This window comes from Ictalurus punctatus, chromosome 23 (assembly GCF_001660625.3).
Source record: "Ictalurus punctatus breed USDA103 chromosome 23, Coco_2.0, whole genome shotgun sequence".
NCBI classification, from domain to species: Eukaryota; Metazoa; Chordata; class Actinopteri; order Siluriformes; family Ictaluridae; genus Ictalurus; species Ictalurus punctatus.
This window is the reverse complement of record NC_030438.2, coordinates 798,622-816,428: the sequence shown is the minus strand read 5'-3', so window position 1 is coordinate 816,428 and position 17,807 is coordinate 798,622. Positions and strand designations below refer to the sequence as shown.

The window sequence follows — 17,807 nt, the reverse complement described above, 5'->3', positions numbered from 1 at the left end:
TAAAAGCAGCAGCTTTCATATTTAAAAAAAAAAAAAAAGAAAGAAAAAAAAAAGCAGTTTTCCCTCATGGGGAACAACCAAATGTCAACATAAGGTCAAAACTGTCAGATATTCCTCCCCATGAGGAGATATCGTCCTCGCCAAGTTATAAGCACCCCCATGCTATTATTTCCTTACTAGTGTCTATTACCTTTCCAGTATCTCTCATGTATTACTGTAGATAAGTAGAGTTACACCAACGCTAACGTTACTCTCCGTACTCTTTCTGTTTTACATTTTTTTCCTGGGCACCAGCTATAACTTAGCACTGAGACTCTGAACAATTCACATATTCACACGTGTATATGTCTAAGAGTAAAACTAGCATAGATCGTTCCATTAGCCTAAACCCCTGGTGACTTTCTGACCATGACTCGCTCACCCTTATTACTCAGACATCATACAGATGCACATCACATGAAGAGAGCGCAATGTAGATGCAGATTAGTGCTGTTAATCTGCTGGGGAGTTGAGATTGCTGTGCTAAGGGTGGGGCACTGGCACAGGGGTTTTGGTGCTGTGTTTGGCATGCAGAAGATTTGCGCTAAGAGGATTGGGATGTTTTGTAAAGGACATAGCTCCCTCTGGTGACCGTTGAGAGATTCAAATATGGAAGATGCCACTCCCTGTCTCAGGGGTCGGTTCTACAAATATATCGATGTTTAGATGTGAAAGGAAAGGTGGGCAGTGGGATGTTAGTGGTTAGGTTTCTTACGGTTGTGGGTCAAGGTCTCTGATTGTGCCCTTATCCATTAACCACTCAAATGTAAGCTGATTTGGATAAAAGGATGAGGCCTAACCAGGGGTTGCAAAAACTTTCTTCTAACAATTAATATGCCAGAGCGGTAGAAATATTACTAAGCGTGTGGTGATTCACTGTCGGTCCAGGGCGGTGGGCAAACGGGGCTGAAGATTTTTACTGCCCATGAACATATTACCAGCCAGTGAAGTGAGCTTAGGGAAAGTTTCGTCCGGACACACAGCGTGTGGTGGAGTAAGAAGCGCAGACCACCAGTGGATGACACATTGCTAAATTAAAAGGAAACCAACCCACCTAATGTTTAAATAATCCTTCCCCTCCCTGCAGCATGTACATCCACGTATGCCAGCGCAAGTATTTTACATGAGTCATCAAACCCAAGTCAAATCCGCCTCATGCTCGTGAGACGCCTCACACAACCACACCAGATACTGGATATGGTGCATGGATAAACACACTGTCTCACACTGACGGCCCTCTAAAGGTCATTTACAGTAACATTTAAATAGCAAAAATAATTCCTCTGTAATAAACTGAGTCATTTGACAAAAAAACTAAACAAAAAAAACCCCAAAGAAATTGTAACGTTAAGGTTTCAGTACGGAGGTTTATTGAGCGTATTTCAGTGTCGGTGTGTTGCAACAGCCGAAGAGAAACAGACGAAAGTCCACATCGCATGTTGCGGTTCCTGTGCTGTAATTTTTATGAACTTCAATAGAAAGAAAGAATTTGCTTTGCAGATGTTCCACAACATGAAATATAACTATAAATAAATAAGAAGTATGACCGGCCAGTGTTTTAATGAACAGAAAATTGCTTTAACTCTATATCAGGGTGCCATATGTCTAATTATGTCTAATTCTGAGCTCTGGCTTCAGCTTCCTAACGAGCTGGGCTTTGTGAAGAGAAGCATTTCACTGTGCTGTAATGTATATATGACAAAATAAAGGCTTCCTTCTTCTTCGTTAAGCGGCGGTTTTCTGAGAGGAATTAAACATTTAGGGAGACACTGTTGTCAGAAAATAATCAACACGCCAGCCCTGTTTTATTCCATACATATTACACACGTGAACAGTGCGTACTTTGAGAGCCAAGAGTCCGGTGAGGATAGTGCGGTGGCGTTTTACGGTCACTGTTCAAAAAATACAAGATTTCAAAAGAAAAGTCATAATATTACAAGAATAAAGTCGTGATATTATTGAGAAAGCGTCGCAGTATTTTGAGAACAGTCGTAATACTATGACAGAATGGCGCATATCCCTGAAACACTGCAGCATAATACTCTTGAATAATATTTCTTGAAATATTTTGGCATCATTCTCAAAATATTAAAACGTTTTACTCTGTTCTACTGTTTTTAAACAGTGGCCCTGAATCGCCAACATGGGATAAATGAATGGTGATCAATAATCAGAGAAAGATTAAGGAAATTTTCCTGCAGATAATTTGATTTCCAATTCACAGTGAGATTATTATTATTATTATTATTATTATTATTATTATTGTTATTATTATTATTATTTTAAGTAGCAGTTATACATGGAGTAAATTCTGATCAACACCGCCACCTGCTGAATCACTGATCATTAAAGGGGTCATATGATGATTTTTAATGTTTTCCTTTTCCTCTAGTGTGTACTGTACGTTTTGAATGTATAATATCTGTAAATTTACAAAGCTCAGTCATGCACAGAAGGGATTTACTCTAATCTAACAGAGGACACTGCTCCAGACCTGCCTAAAACAACTCGATCGAAGTCCCGATACGACTTCCACAAACGTCACAATTTGAAATATCAGCATAATGCCGCCAGCATTTTTTTTTTTTTAAATTAATTACATTTTTTAAAAACTGTATCTTATGTAGTCCTTCAGGACATAAAGTTGTTACAGTGAAGAAGACAAATTAAACCATTATAACATCTTATCTGAAAGGTAAGAGAGTTACAGTATAAACATGTACCACTGTGAAACGTCTAGACTGCATCAGAAGCATTGCAAACTGAAGCTCACGATAATGTGCACATAAATATTTTGCCATTAGGGCTATACGATGATGTAATAATATACAGTGCAGTAGAAAAGTATTTGATTTCCTCTGGTTTTGTGCACATCTCATACTAAACTCTTCCAGAAATGAAAACAAAACCTAAAATAAAACAAAGGCAGCCTCAGTAAACACAAAAGACAGTCTTTAAATGATCATGTTATTTATTGAAGCAAAAATGTTTTCCAATACCAACTGGACCTGTGTGAAAATGTATTTGCCCCCGTAGTTACTAATTCCCCAAACGGGGTTCAGCTGGACTGGACGCAACCAGGACTGATTACTGCAAGCCCCGTTTCAATCACATCAACACTTACTGTAAATAGAACTTTTTCAACAGCATGACGTTGGTTAAAAGCTCTTACACTAACACACGATGCCAAAATTGAAAGAAATTCCAGAAACGATGGGGATGATGAAGGTGACTGAAATACATCAGTCTGGGAAGGGTTGTGAAGCTATTTCAAAGGCTCTGGGACTCCAAAGAACCCCAGCGAGAGCCGTTCTCTCCAAATGGAAAAACTCAGCACGGGAGTGAACCTTCCAAAATTCCTCCAAGAGCACAGTGACGATTCATCCAGCAAGTCACAAAATAACCAAAGTCAACATCAAAGAACCTACAAGCCGTTAATAAAGGTCAGTGTTCATGACTCTACCGTCAGAAAAACTTCATTCTAGTCCTAGAAGTAGGTGAAAGACTGATCTCCAGTTATCGGAAGCATTCGGTTGACAGATTTTAAGTTTAAGGGGGAAATTAGTTCTTCACATGGGTTGCCTTTGTTTTATGGTGTATTTCCTTTGAAGATCTGACACTATTTTGTATGAGATATACACAAAAACAGAAGAAATCAGAATGAGGCAAATACTCACATCATGGTCATTTCTGATATCACAAGTATTGTGATATCTCCTTCTAACATTTTTAACAACACTTACAAACTCTGATCGGAAGCATCAGATTTGATGTTTACATTTTGTACCTTTAAAACTGAAAAACATTATTAAAATGTATTATTAGAACTACCTTTTTTCTGTAAACAAACATTTTTCATAAGCCTTTTTGCTGCCGGTTGTTTAACAGACTTGTATATCATGACCACTACCATGTTTTCAACTACCATGTTATATGATTGTCATATCGCCCACCGCATTTGACGTCAAGAATAAGAATCAAAATAGAGGAAAACAATAAGAATATTATATACAAAAATTAATAGTCTGGTAACTGCATGGGGATCTATCCAAGCTATGCAACAGGGACCTGGACATAGGATGCAAGATGACCATGCACTGAAATTCAATCAAAAATGCAGTCATTGTTCACTACATTTCCTGTGGGGGATGTGTTTCATACTGTGGCATGTGGTCAGGATGTAAATCCAGATAGCATGCGTTTAAGATGCTAGAGTTGAATGCCTGTGGATGGGTTTTGGCATCTACGGCACAAAGGTAGACAAAATGGAGCAGATTTGTCACTAAAATCACTAACAGGCAGTGATCATAATAAGCTACAACATGACTCATACATTCAATACAAAGCAGCTAATAAGATGAATCTAATACATTCCAGCTATGCCGTGGCATCACCAGGTGGGGGCAGCACTGTCCTACTGCTAACCTTGCTCAAGATACACTCTGAAATCAGGAAACACTGCCAGGTGACCTCTGAACAGCTTTAAAACACAAATCTAGTTCTTTCCTGACCGTGTACAGCATTCAAAGGCACCTAGTCATAAGACTGAAGTTAATCCTTTAAACCAAGTGACCAGACAAGGGTCTCAAACACGCCACTACAAACTGCGAGTATGCCACAGAGGAACACACACAGTAACTACTGAAAACACTGAGCGTGGTTTTGTCTGAATCCTCGTTGTGATACTCTGCTGTGTCTTTAAACTTGTGCATGAGAAACCGGACACAGTTGAAATATTATTCTGTGTGCAAATCTCTATCATTGATGCATCATTTTAATCATCACAGTAGATTGAACAGTATGTCAATTGCACATAACTGACTTTTTTTTGTTGTTTTTTTAAAATCCAATTACAAAATGCTTCCTTCCTGCATTGGCACAGAATGTCACAGCCTCCATCAACCTCATCCGTCACGTATACGTGATTAGCTCAAACAAACGATTCAGCATATTCTGCTGTATTGAGAAACGTATGAAAAACCTTTTACCCTTTGAAATTCATTTAAGATGAAAACATCAGGGTATTTCAAATATGTTAAGACTGTTTCAAACTCAGGACTGCAACCACACATCCATCCATCTTCTGTAGCGCTTATCGTACACAGGGTCGCGGGGAGCCTGGAGTCTATCCCAGGGAACTCCGGGCACACGACGGAGCACACCCATTCACACGCTACATTTTGGAAATGCCAATCAGACTACAGCGCATATTTTTGGACTGGGGGAGGAAACCAGAGTACCCAAAGGAAACCCCCGAAGCACGGGGAGAACATACAAACTCCACACACAGGGTGTTGGCGGGAATCAAACACCCCACTCTGGAGGTGCCAGGCAAACGTGCTAACCACTAAGCCACCGTGCCTGCGGGACTACAACCATTACACTCGAACAATATAGTATTAGGAGGAGACAGACTTTATAAAAGAAGGTTTTACCAAAGCAGTTCTTACGGCGTGTTAGCAACACTTCAGCAATACAATAAAGTATTTCCAGTATTACGTGTAAGAAGCAAGAGCCTTGAGGCACAGCAAAAAGAAAGTCGAACTGGTTTCATCTTTCAGCTGTAAATTACAAGCAGCCAGTGTGCGCTGACCAGTCGAGACTGGGGAGGCAAAGTGCTGTTTTCAGACCACGAATGCTAATCTGCATAGATTGTCGTCAGCTGGCAGACAAGACACCGACCCTACAGTGTACTGAGAACTAGTAAAAATATTGCAGCAGCTGTTCAGCTCAACCATTTATGTAAATTTTTTAGCTGAAGACAGATAATCAGCACAGAATCTAGCTCCAGTGCCAGAGACAGAGGAGTTTTCACAGACCTTCAAAGATTTACCCTCTGTGGTCTGATTAGTAAACCGGCATCATGGCTTGTTTAAAGAAAACAGATTGTTTCAAGACAAATGGACAGACGTGTGTGTTTATTCTCCATTTCAGATTCAAAATAGACGTGTTGTCTGTTCAGAGTCTACGACACTGGATTAAAGTGATGACATGAAGCACTACTGTGAAACAAAACAGAACCACCTCAAAGAGTTGTTTTTTTTTTTTTAAATAGCCATTAACTAATCATTAATGTTTAAACATAAGCTACAGTAATTATTGTGTTCATTCAGTCATGTTAGTTCTTCTCCGGACTTTTACAAAACAAGAAAGTGCATGTATCTGGACATTAGAAAATTTAGCTGAATACTAAACTTTGGTGTAGAGAGTTCCATGTCAGATTAAGTGCAAAAAATTGTTTCTAGCAACATCTGGGTTCTCTGGAATGTATGAACCCTGTAATATACATTCCTCGATAATGTGAAAGCGGAATCGGGCTCGGAACACACCTAGAAGCAATGGAGATCATTCATGCTTCAACACGGCTGATCGGAAGTACAAGTTTGAGACAGGAGGAAAAATATGTTCATCCAAGCCGATAAATGATGAGGGCAAGAGTTTGGACAGATAGCAAACACGCCCAAGCGTGCACATCACTAAGACTGGTGAAGACGGGCAGGATTTTCCTCTCACTAGGTGGAAATGGCCATTTTTAATGTAATGATGTTCCCAGGGTTCATTTACAGTAGAACATGTCCGTCTCCTCATACTGGTCAGTTACATTCTGTTATCTCTGACCCTGTGATGTGTGATATATGATATGAGATAAGCAGGCACTGGGAAAACAGGAAGACACATTACTAAAGTCCACGTCGTGTCCCACAATGCAGCGCAGTTCCATATTGGCAAATGTTTCACAAATTCTGAGTATGTTAAAGGCATGATGGAAAAATATGTAAGCCACTTGTTTAACATACATACAGTTGCAATCAAAATGATTCGACCCCCATTGCAGATCAGGTTTATTGTCGAAATTTACAGACTTTCATCAGATTGCAATGAACAATTCAAACAAAAGCGATTGAAATACAAAAGGAACACATGCTTCAAGCGGTTTCCCCAAATTCAACTGAAAATGCAACTTATAATCATTTCTCCAGTTTCAGAATCATTCAACACCTTCATGGTGAGCATCTTTAGTAGTTAGTAGAGCACCTTTTTGCTGTTATGACCTTCTGCAAGTGAGATTCATAGCCAGACGCCAGCTTCTGCAGCGTCCTGAGGAATCTGATCCCATTCTTCGTGAGCAATGACCTCCAGTTCAGCAATATTCACCAGAGATTTTCTATGAGGTTCAAGTCAGGTGACTGTGATGGCAATGTAGAATCTTTCAAGACTTCTTCTGCAGCCATGACTTGGTGGAATTTGAGGTATACTTGGGATCATTGTCCTGTTGGAAGGTCCAATGATGCCCAAGCTTCAGCTTCCTCCACACGCTGCAGGTTTCCAGTGCCAGAAGATGCAAAGCAGCCCCAGAGCATCACCGAGCCCCCACCATGCTTGACTGTGGACAGAGTGTTCTTTCTTCATTCTGCTTCCTCCAGACATACCGCTGATCCATCGTTCTGGTTCTGCACGATGCTCAATAAAACTTACCGGCTAATTTCCTCATAACTACACAAACCGTACCTGAGACTACTATTTTTCTTTAAGCAGAGGGTCATCACACCAAATACTGACTTATTTTCATTGATTACTGTTTACTGCTCTTTTATTTAATGTAGAAAATTTTAATTTAATTGTTTTTGAAGGCATCTTTGCTCTACAGCATTTCTTCGCAAGACTTTTGCGCAGTACTATGGGGCTCTTTAAATGAACACGCTCAATGATGCATTTATGAATCACCGTGTGCAGGAGCCCAAAACTGCTTGTGCATGTCGGGGCGTGCATCATTCGTTTCTGTTCTTTCTTACACTGGTTTAGCAAACATAATGTGAAAATATCACTAGATATTATAGACATGCTGTATTATTAGCACTGCAGCTGATCACAAAGTTCACTAGTCCAGTGGCCTTCACTTCTACGCTCTGTGGCAGAACACACACACAAAGTTTTAATGTATTAAGTTTAACTGTCTCCAGAGCACGCACCGCTACATTTGCTACTGCATTTCATAGTGATACTAACTAAGAGGCACGAGTGCATTTTTATTTTTCTGAAATTAGCTTTAGCCAGTGTCCAATGTAAAGACCAAACTGATTAACAAGACTGCATGCTGGGTAGGGAACCAGTCTGGTATAAAATGGGCTCAAGAGGCATATCACATTAAATAAAAGCGAATGGAATGTTCATAATAATCGAACAGTTTTAACTAATATTACATTTTCCATAAATCATGTTTTATGCACATGTCCACACACAGTACAGCACAGGAGACTTACCAGCAGATGAGCAGAGGAAGGTGAGGGGAGGAAGAGCCACCCAGGCACTTGGCCAAGGTCGCAGTCCTGTACTGCAACTCACACTGAGAGGGAGGGAGGGAGAGAGAGAGAGAGAGAGAGAGAGGGAGAGAGAGAGAGAGAGAGAGAGAGAGAGAGAGAGAGAGGGAGAGAGAGAGAGAGAGAGAGAGAGAGAGAGAGAGAGAGAGAGAGAGAGAGAGAGAATTAAGTCCTAGCTCCAATCACTGACTATGTCCATATTGTGGTTGGTATAGCTTTATTCATCGTGGCAGTAGTCTAGAGAGACAATATTATTATGGAATGATGACCACCGTTGTGACATTTGGGTTTGAGGCTTATAGTGTAAAATAACCTTTTTAGCAGCGGTAAAGCCAGCTATTATTTTTGATTTTGAGAGTGTGACAATTAAAAACTGTTAGCATTTAATATACAAGAGTTCTTTTTAACAGACGTTTCAATCAAATCAGGTAGTGTTAATAATACACAGTCTCAGAGTTGCTAATCACACCACAGTCCCAAAACATGTGTGAATAGCTACTGAAAGAGTCAAAACTGCAATAATTTGGTTGGCAGACAAACAAATTTTTTCTGCCAACCAAAATTCCCCAGGTAACAGCAATGAATTGGTCCAAAAGTGGGCTAGAGGATAACTTGCACACAGTAAAATACAACACACAAACAAAATCCTTCAACAGGGCATCTACACGATGGACCAACAACCAAGTCAACCGGTTTCTAATAACGTGTTAGGTGTACACAGTGTCTAAAAAGCTCCGCATTGCTGTTGCGCCTGAAACATTCAACCAAAATGTGTGAGACATTGATCTTAAATGATCTTCTGAAGTTATAGCAGGATTTTTAAAGACACTGTGAATTGAACATGGGGAGAGAAATAAAATGACATTAGTACTGAAAAACACTGAGCCACTGATCTGACCTGGGCTGGGAGTCTGCAACACTGTGCTGGAGCTGCGCACGCTCAAGCATTTCCCCATTTCAGTTCCCTCTGCTGTCCTTTTTTTGGTCATCACCCCAACCACCCACAAAAAAAGCTAAACATTTATAAAGGTTCTTCTAACAGGAATCAATGGTTCTGGGTCCAAAATATGCTACAAAGCAGCTTTGATGAACTTTTCCACGTCAACACTCATTGTGCAACACATCATAATACTGCAGCACTGTTGAGTGCTAAACCCTGATTGGTCAAAAGGTGTTGATTAATTATACACCACATCTTGGACAACAATTTCAGCTGCAAGCTTTATATGAATGTGCTTGTTCTAATGCGTTATCTTTTCTGTGGTAACATGGTAAAAACAGTAAATAAAACTTTCCAGCACAGGGAAATCTTCAGGATGATCGGCTTGCGATTGTTCTGTAATATGACCTGATAAAATTCAAGAAAGATAAAAAGAGGGAGAGACTGGTGAGGGAATTACTGTTTTATAGCTGTTACAATGTAAGTGATAACAGGAAGCAAGTTGTTTCACAGATGTTCTACAACATTAAACATTAAACTACAAACAAATGAAATGTATGACATGTCAGTCTTTAAAGATTAGAAAACTGTAATCGCTGGCAGGTCTCTGTGGTATACGCGGTATAAAACCTAAAATCAGAAAACACTTCGGGATGGTAATGGCCCGATGATAATCACCACCCCATCACTGATTACTTTCCTATAACAGCATGCCCCATTCTTTTTTATTACTAACTTTGCATTATGTAACTGACATACAAAGAGAGCAGTCAGCCAAGACCGGCCTATTTTTGCATACAAATTGACAAAAGCAGTGTTTACGATTGACGCATTTTGCAAAAGGCCCTTATAAATATTTCAGTAGGCTTACTGTCACTTGTCATGAAGAATTTATGAAGGTGTCATGTAGCAAAACACTACATTTTTGTATCGGCGAACATACTACAATCTGTGGAATAATATGATACTCAGACATGACTACATGTCCTATTAGATCTGACATTAACACTCCGGAGTAGCACTTTATTACAGTGTGTAATAATCCCAGTGGATACAGATGACTTCAGGGGGATTAAGAACAGTCAAACAGCAAATGTACTCATTTATCAGCTATAGCTTACTCAACTACTGTGCTGTCCACAAAAGAAGCTCTGCTTCAGATCCGAACAGGTTCAAATAGACATATAACGTAGATCCCAGCTCCAAAGCAATAGCTAGGTTTTAAAGACTTGAGCCAGCAGTGGCCTTGTGCTGTTTACAGTCGTATTAGCTTCCATGCGGTCGTCACATTCAGCAAGATTTCAGTTTGAGGAAATTGAGTCATCAGTCAAGGGTCATCACTTGTATCATTCCTAGTTTGGAAGAATGTTTTGTGACTTGTCTTTGTAGCATTTATATGAGTGCATGTGGCTCACTGTTCTTCATACAGCTACAGTTGAGTGAGTCTGTATACCTAAACACCGTTAGGATGAAATGAAGAAACACATTCAATAATCAAACAACAGCAAGACATTTAGTGTGTTCATTTTCACACAAGTCCAATCATGACTACAAGAAATATACAACAGCATTTCATTGAAAATTTATAATAGTAAAACAACCACAATAATACCAGTTCAAAAGTGTGCATCTCTCTTTCTGAAGCTGAAATTCATATTCCAGAGAAACCTCTAGGCCCCTCCCCTTAATACTGCACACAATGTTTACTTATTATGCTGCTTTTCAGTTTAGTACTGCACCTTATTTATCATTTGATATGTATGGTTATCATAGTGTTTTAATATGTTATACTTGCTTTGTGGTGTTGCTTATTTGCTCTACATGTCGTGTCCTGCGTCGTACTGTCTGCGTCGTACTGTCTGCGTCGTACTGTCTGCGTCGTACTGTCTGCGTCCTACTGTCTGCGTCCTACTGTCTGCGTCCTACTGTCTGTAACCAGGCACTGTCTGAATCCCAATGCACTCCATGCACATGGCCAATAAAGCTATCCTGTATCTTATCTTTGTAACAGCTAGCAGCCTCTGTAGCCTGTATGCCGCTATTATTTCTGCAAGATTGGTTGGGAAATCTTTACCTATTTGTCTTTGACATATCTGATATAATGCTGCCAGATGTCCCGCACTGCCTACACTTGGTCTGGAGACAGAGAAGGTCGTGTAACACCCACACTGCAGTTTTTAACATTTTAAAATTCTATTTTTGTAGATAAACTGTGAAAAAGGTATTTTTCCCCATTCAGAAACCTCAGTGTAATAGTTTCTGTTACGTATGTGTCGGGTCAGTTTGGTAGGTACTTGCTCCTTGATTCTTTCTAACTCGAAAGTCATTTTGGCTAAAACAATTTCTGACAAATTAATAAAAATAAATGACTAAATGTATTTCAATTAAATATCCAACTTAATAAACCAAGGCCAGGATTTATATATATATATATATATATATATATATATATATATATATATATATATATATATATATATATATATATATATATATATATATTTGTTATACATTATTCGTTCCCAATGAACAACTTACTTTCTTTTCCCAATTGAGTTAAAAGGCAGGAACAGAGTCGTGACTCACTCCAGGTCACTCTACACCCTGGGGTATTTACAGGTTACACGCCATTGCTCGAGGACGTAATAGTAGCAGTCTGTTACTAAAACAGAACCCCAGTTACCACACCACCAAAACACAAGGCTACAACATTGTGTCTACGGGTTATATAATGATTCATAGCATATTAAGCACTTCACTGGACATTCAACATGATGAATGATAAAAACAGTATAGATTATACACTGGCCTGGTCTCTGAAGCACAGGAGTGCAGTGACTTGTTAACAGTGCATGTGGCAGACAGCAAGACGGTGGAGAGTGGGAGGTGATCAGGCCACTTCCTTTTGTGCAGTGACTTCCTCCCATTCGCAGCAGATTTGAGGTTCTCCTCCTGAACTACCACTCTGCACAATGAGCTTATAAACCTAGCCAAGGCTTTTCAAAGAATGCAGTAAATTCAATATCAGCTAAAACATATTTAAATCATTTCCTATAACTGACAGAGACTGTAATTAGCTGAAGCATGTATCAAACTGGTGAAAAACACCTCTTCGTTTGCAAAAAAAAAAAAAAAAAAAGGTAGCAAATTCTGTCACCTTATGCCTCTCTGTGTGATTTACTAAAGGAAATGATTTTATATAAATTTAGGAATAGGAATATAACTCCTACTTAAAAGAAAATAGACTTTTTAAAAAGATATGATTAACCATTAGTATAAAACATACAGGTCCATGGTACATTTGTGTAATTAATGTAAACTAAAGAACAAAATATTGCACACAGTTTGCTGTAATCATGTGTTTCCCCAGCAATCAAAGCCTCTGTACAGAGAATGAGGAAGAAACACACACTTCCCCGAGATGTCTGCAGAATTACTGTAAACAAAATAACAGTGAAAAACAGATTTATTATATCAAACAACACAAATCTAAATCTTGGCATCATCATGTGACCACACACACACACACACACACACACACACACACACACACACACACACACACTTCCTCATACCTTGGCTAACAGAGTGCTTGTCTGTCATTTTTCATTTATTAAAGCATCATATAACTTTTATATATTTTATGTATTAAGGAAGCAAAATAGTAGGTGGTGAACTAAAAGATCAGGGAAAAAAGAATATTTTCAAACCTAACCTACATCACCCCGAATTGACTGATTAACTGCAACACGCCAAGATCTTTCTCCATTTATTCATGTCTTGGGGGGGTGGGTGGGGGGGACTTCTAGCTTTCACTAAAGAATCTGCTACTTTTTGACACTAAAACTGGCCGAGACCTGCCCAAACCAAACACATTAATCACACAGAAGGTGCTGCAAATAAGTTGCGTATGAACGATTTTTCTGTAAGCCTGGGTTGCTGCTTTCACAGGAAGAGGCTGTCTGACTGACATTACCAACCACAGACCTTTTCCCGTAGCCTGACAGTAAACACGTGAGGATCTTTCATTTACTAGCCACTCGGAGGTCGTTCAGACACGAAGCCATAAACTTCTTTCCTGTTACGATATCGTGTTGCGTCGTGCTCATTGTATCACACAGCTCAAAGTGTGTTTTGTAAACCAGAGTATAGAAGAGTGTATACATGAGCCTGCATACACAGAAGTGCCATTAGCCAATCAGGTTGCAACATTCAAGGTTCAGATGTTTGCAGATAGCTAACTGTATACTGTAAGTGCATATGAGGCCGAGAGCAATAGAACAGCAGAGGGAAAAAGTCCAGGCAGGCATTAAAGGCACTCCTCAGGACGAAATACGTCACACACTCCTTAAAGCAAAGTATCATGGTAAAGAATTCCAGGAGGCATGAAGCTCTTCAGAGTCTTCAGTCTTGCACCCAGAGATTAAAGCCTTCTGCGGGTTGGTCAAATTACAAAGGAAGCTATAAAGCTGCACACTAAGTGTCGACGTACCTTTAAAGGGTTTTTCTCCAAAGCTGCTGAACTTGTGATTTTTGGGGAGTTCATGTCGTACATTACAATAAATCTCACATTTAGAATCCAAAACATGAGTTCAGTTTAGGCCCAGTTCTCAGTGCAGGGAAGAGTCCGCTTATACTGTAGCCCTGACACTGGTATGACAATTACCTACTCGAGTGTTTTATATCACTGTGAGATTGTAAAGCTGGGAGTCAATGCTATACACGGTCACACTGTACCACAGCACTACTGCTGAGGAGACTCCGGTGCTTTTTACCGGGCAGAGGTAAAGCTGTTCCACTATGTTTTGTCACAAGGGCGTCTTCAGTTTAGAGGGCTTTGCAGTTTCTCGGCAACAAGACGTTTTTTTTTCTTTTTAACTTGTGCGAGAGGAAAACAAAGAGAGGTTGGTGAGGGAATGGCTATTTATAGCTACTACAACATAAGCAATAATAGTACCCAACCTGTTTTGTGGAGGTCTCCCAGTGTTCAACGTCACTATAAAACTGAACAAAATGTACAGTGTTCTTTAATGAACACAAATAAAATATAAAATATCATCAGCAAACTGCTTTGGTATAAAAGAAATTAAACACTCCGGGACATGCCATTGGAAAAATCATCAACTTCACGATGTTAACTCTGCTTCATGTTGGATCCCATCACACCACCCGTGGGGTCCCGAAGAACACAATAGGCTCCGTTCTCATTAAGGGGAAAGGAAGGAAACAACCTCCATCACTGAGCAGCATAGAGCCAGGGGCCTATGAAAGGGCCAGACACTTGTTGAAATGCAAGGCAAATCAGCTTATCGGCTACTTAAAAAACAAGAAACAAGAAACATTGCACCCTGCATGAACACTGACGGAGGAAACAACTTGCTTTTCAAAATCTCAGAGTCATTTAACTATTATTCATCAGGGAAAAAATCATGGAATTTCTGTTGGTTAAAAAAAGCTGTGGTTTGCACCGTCACATACGCTGTAGCACTACTGCTAACGTTTGCTGCCTATAACCGTCTGAAATTAGGGACTTGTTAATGTTTGAATACTAAATGATTTATGTTACTAAACTTTAAGTGAAATGATAAGACATGTTTAGATGGTCTTATCTGTAATGGAAAATGTTTTTCAAAAATGATTTATTTATTAAACAATGTTTACATAGGCTTAGTGCAAAGGTTTTCATGACATATGAAAGCCTATTGTGTTGATTATTTTCCCCCAATTATTTTTGCTCGAAAGAGGCAGGGAGAGTGGTGTACTAGTACAAATTTTATACCCATAATGCTGGAATTGGCCTGAAAACGTGGTTTACAAGGCAGTCATTGCACAAACTATCATTTTTCTAAGCAGTCTCTTCTCATGAAGCAAATCAATCCCGTTAAAGCCACATACGTTGAGACAGGAAGAGTATCAAGACAATAGTGATGCAACACTCTGCAACAACATCCCCTGAGATCTAATAAGATCTATAATAAAATCTGCTATAGTGGACGAGACTGATGTTTAGTGAAAACTATGTTACATTTTCTTAACCCGGTAAGGTGTCACTACCAGCTATGGTATGTTGTTCTTCTTACGTTCTTACAATCAAACGACACCTAGATGTGTATCGGATGAAAGACAGGAAATTGTGATGTGGTTGAGCACAGAACATAGTTAATTAAAACCCCCAATGCTGCTATTGGTTCAGGAACGGTTCACCATTTTGGGTGAACTGGGTGAATATGGCAAGCAGAGGAGATGAGGAGATCAAGCATCTCCATGTCTGGTGTCATTTATAATCCCAATCCAAGGCCTGTGAACTATTAAGTACTTTATAACCTGAATCAATGCATTGAATCAAGTGCATCCGAGCAGTTCAGTACAGGGCTCAGACTCAGGGGTTGTGTGGGAAAGTCTGTGAAGCTTTGCTAAGGTGCTTTATTTCCACAAGTCACAATCTTGGTGTCCAGCTTTCATCCAGCTTTCACGTATGCTTTTTTGTCCCTTTAGCATTAATGAATTCAGCCAATTTGAAACAACATAAAAAATCAGAGATGTTAAAATGTAACTCCACGGCCATAACACCACGGGAGAGATGTGAAGATTACACCGCTACTTTCTGTTCATCCAGTTTATGATGTTTCGCTGCTGATAATCCTCACACTGCTCTACAGGCTCTTCGACTGTTCATCTCTGGTTTATAAGTAACTTTAACAGTTCAGTGTAAAATATTACCCATGTCGGTTGTTTATGAGTTATTAATAATCATTTCCCCAGCTCACTTCATCTCTCTAACACGGTTACTATGATAAACGTGGGGTGGTACAAGCATTAGCTTGATAATAAAGAAATGAAATGTTTTGCAGTAGCATAAATGTGCTTAGGCATATACGTTTTTCCCAGTAAGCTCATTTCAAAGCCATCCTTTAATTTATCTGGCTCAAAATTACTAACTCAAGCCAACTTTTTTGATTACCAAGATTCCATAAGTCTGAATCCTAATTCTAAAACTTGGTCATAGTATAATCAGAGAGATAAACATGCGTTCCAGAAAAGACGTATATACAGAAAGTTGTATATACAGAGAACGTATACTCTTAGAATGACACTGCTCACATACACTGGGTACCAGATGAGGATGAAAATGCTGCAAATCATATACTATGGCCTACACAGTCACCAGAGCTCAACCTCAACATTTATGGGAGACATTAGAGCAATGTGTTAAGACGGTTATGTTGGTGTTAACACCAACTGACCAAATATCTTTCAGAAGAATGGTGTTTATCCTCCCAGTACAACTACAGAGACTTGTGCCTTGAAACTGTACGGACGGCTTCTGGTAGTGCAACAACTTACTAAGACACTCATGTTTTTATCCATTTGTTTTTCCTTTTATTCGTCACCCAACTGCATGGTCTACCCTGGTGCCAGGTTTGTCTGTCTGTTTTGCAGTTTTAGCTGTCAGCACTTTTGACTGATTTGCTACAGCTAAAGCTGGGAAGAGACCATACCCATCAGGATATAAATGTTTCATCGTAGGATGAAGGCGATCGGTCTGAAGAATTGTGTACCAATTTGCAGTGATATTTTCCTCTAATGCAACAAGCGCTGCTTACATTTTTTAAAATACATTTAACCACCTTCTTTTAACACGCACAAAAACTATTTGAATGCTGGGAGGAGTGGGGTTTGTAAAGGGGGTTTATGTGAGCTCTAGTATGTTTTTAGACACCGTTCATGTTACTAGCTAGCATGTGTTATCTGTGTATGTAAAACAGTTATTAATTGATAGTTGCCATCATGTCGCTTCACATTTGCTTAAAGTCAAATCCCACTCCATATCGCTTCACCAGCCCCACACACTTTAATTTCTCATAGATGCTATGCTCCAAATCCAGGCTCTTAAAAATATTAAGTTCTAACCACGTCATTGCACCAGGTCTCTGTGTGAACGCAAGTGTTTTTAGTGGTTGGTGCCAAATCTGAAAACGAGCAGTGGCTGGATAAACATTAGCGAATCTATCTGATATGATAAACAAAACAATCTCACTTTACAGAGGAACTAGTCAGACAAGTCAGGGAGCTATACCGAAGCCAGAGGTTTTGGCAACATTACATTTCATTAAAACGCCGTGAAATTAATGTTAAAATCCTCATAGAGGAAGTTAACGACTTATGACATGTTAACTAATCAAAACTTCAACAGCAGTGAAACGATTTCATGTGTGGAAATTGCATATGGTGGTATTAGTGTATGGAACAAACTACCACTCCACTACTAAAACGTAGTAAAAGATGTCAAAAATTCAGTGCAGTGAATACCACGGCAATGCCACTTCAATTTTTTTTTTTGCTGTAGACTGAAGACATTTGGTTTTGTGAGCAAAAGATGAATATGAGAAGAGAGTTTAGAATTCCAGCTTTTATTTCCTGCTATTTATATGTACGTGTTAAATGACATGCAACAATAACACTTTTTGTAACAGATAACCCAATATTGGAACATCTGACTGACAAATGTT

The 17,807-nt window shown here is 39.3% G+C and overlaps 1 protein-coding gene across 4 annotated transcripts in view; it reads right to left on the bottom strand.

The window, feature by feature from the left end:
- The window catches only part of fam49bb (family with sequence similarity 49 member Bb), a 65,391-nt gene that overhangs the window by 31,469 nt on the left and 16,115 nt on the right, over positions 1 to 17,807 (bottom strand). Inside the window, exons 1-3 of one of the 4 annotated variants that reach the window (XM_053674873.1) lie at positions 11,836 to 12,370; positions 10,419 to 10,750; positions 8,301 to 8,383 (exon numbers count right to left, since the gene is read on the bottom strand). The exons of 1 other annotated variant lie outside the window; for it this stretch is intronic. The gene's annotated coding sequence lies outside the window, so the exon portion shown is untranslated. Of the gene's footprint in view, positions 1 to 8,300; positions 8,384 to 10,418; positions 10,751 to 11,835; positions 12,371 to 17,807 lie in introns of those variants that run through there. 2 more of the 4 variants (XM_017453440.3, XM_017453437.3) reach the window with 2 other exon arrangements.